The 2,098-nt window shown below is 45.0% G+C and overlaps 1 protein-coding gene across 4 annotated transcripts in view; it reads right to left on the reverse strand.

Moving 5' to 3' along the window:
* LOC139632174 (nesprin-2) overlaps window positions 1-2,098 on the reverse strand; it is a 43,673-nt gene extending 41,575 nt beyond the window's left edge. For all 4 annotated transcript variants that reach the window (XM_071496971.1, XM_071496972.1, XM_071496970.1 and 1 more), the window contains exon 1: window positions 1,872-2,098. The gene's annotated coding sequence lies outside the window, so the exon portion shown is untranslated. The remainder of the gene's footprint in view (window positions 1-1,871) is intronic.

The raw sequence follows: 2,098 nt of genomic DNA on the forward strand, positions 1-2,098 counted from the left end.
TGAGCTGCTGTTTTGAAGCCTCCAGTTTGTAATTTGTCCGTCGCCATCTTAGTTTTTTGAAACCAGAAGAAACCATATTTGGAGGAGAAGGTGGAGCTGAGGAGGAGAGAGGGGTGGATCTGACCTGCTCTGTCCTCTATCCTGATTGTCAGGTACAGTCTGTCAATCACACAGTAGCCCCACCCTAATGCATCCTCCGCTTTATGGTCTATTTTCCTCTAAATGGAGCATCATTTCAAAAATGAACATCATGTTGTATTGAAGAAGACTTGAAACTAGAGACTGAGACCATGAACTCATCAGGAAAACACTTACTGAGGTAATAAGTCGGTGCGAAGTAGAGACATTTTCACATAGACTTCAATACAATCAGATTCTTTTTACAACCAGTGGAGTCGCCCCCTGATGGTCATTAGATAGATGCAGCTTTAAGGCTCTTCAGCACTGGCTTCACTTTTCAGACCCAGAGCCTACGTCCAGTTTTATAGATGTCTATGTTTTTACAGAAGCACCTGAGGATTTACAGCACCCTGCATGTGTCCAGCATGGCGCCCGTTGAGTCCTGTTGGCATGGGCCCCCACTGGGTCGCCACAGCTGGCATCTATTAGCTAACTTAGGACTGATTCAGACCGTTAAATTAAATAAAGCTGCCACTTTAGTTTACAGTAATTCATTAGTTTGGGAAGTAGCAATGACTGGGGGCGGGGGATGGATGGTAGGAGGAGGGCCTACTGAAAAAAGAGCCATTCATTTAAAATAAACAGAAGACATGAATGTCAAGTAGTTCATTTTTGGGACTGTGGTTTTTGACAATAATGTCTGCTCTTGCTACTGGACAACCTACTGAAAGAAAAACTAAACTGACATTTAAGAACCTCTCACCAGTTTAATGTTGCTCATGTCATGTCAGAAGACTAGAGATTTGAATTTGACTCCATCTGCACCAGATCACCATGCTCAATACCCATCACTGTAACCATGGCAACAGAGGGATACAGTAAATGCACACAAGTGCACACCTCTTTAAACTCATATCCTGAGGGCACAGGACACTGGATCCACTCCAGACAGCCCTGTGTGAATGAATGATTCTCTCTCTCTCTCGCTCTCTCAACCATCACAGCTACATGTCAGATCCCAACCTGAACCTAAAACCAAGTCTGGGCCTTCAAACAGCCATTTACAGGTGTGAGGACCTGCCTTCATATCCCCATTCCCACGGTCCACAACTCTAACTGGTCCTCACAAAGAAACAAGTACACACACACACACACACACACACACACACACACACTTGTACTTCCATCTTTGTGAGGACACTCATTGACATAATGCATTCCCTAACCCTGACCCTAACCTTAACCTAAACCTAATTCTAACCATAACTCTAAAACCAAGTCTTAACCCTCAACATGTGATTTGAAGGTGTCTCAAAAAGTGAGGACCGGCCAAAATGTCCTCACTTTCCCAAAATGTCCTCACTCTGTTAGTAAAATACTTTTTTGGGTCCTTACTATGTAGCAAGTACAAGTACACACACACACACACACACACACACACACACACACAGCAGCCCAATTACAAAAACCGGTTCCTGAACACGGTGCAGTGTAAATTACCACCCTCACAGTCTCACAACATGTTTCCTGAAACAACATGTGCAGCTGATAAAAGCAGCAGTTTCGGTGTTAGTGACATTTGAAACTTTTCTTCAGGATAAAACAACTCAAATAGTCCCAACAAACAAACACACAACACAACACAACACACAACACAGGCTCACAGACCGGAAAACAAACTGAGCAAGTGGATGCTGTGTAAAGCGGCGGTGGACGTGATCTCATCAACGTCTGAATGATGCGAGACTTACCCGCAGGTGGATGAGCTCATCCCGGGAAACGTGGGGCTGTGAAACACGTCCGAACAGGTGGGAAAAGCTGTTCAAACACTCATGTCCACTTCCGGCGACTCAGGTGAGGTGTCGGGCTGTGATCGGCTGATAGAGCTGAGAGACAGGCTAAATGAAAACAGACTCACCTGCAGGAGAATCACCTGCAGCCTGCAGCAGGAACAACAAAGTGAAGAGCGGCGGAAATA

The sequence above is a fragment of the Trachinotus anak genome, unplaced genomic scaffold (assembly GCF_046630095.1).
Source record: "Trachinotus anak isolate AG129_WGS33_773 ecotype Australia unplaced genomic scaffold, CSIRO_AGI_Tana_v1 ptg000014l, whole genome shotgun sequence".
NCBI classification, from domain to species: domain Eukaryota; kingdom Metazoa; phylum Chordata; class Actinopteri; order Carangiformes; family Carangidae; genus Trachinotus; species Trachinotus anak.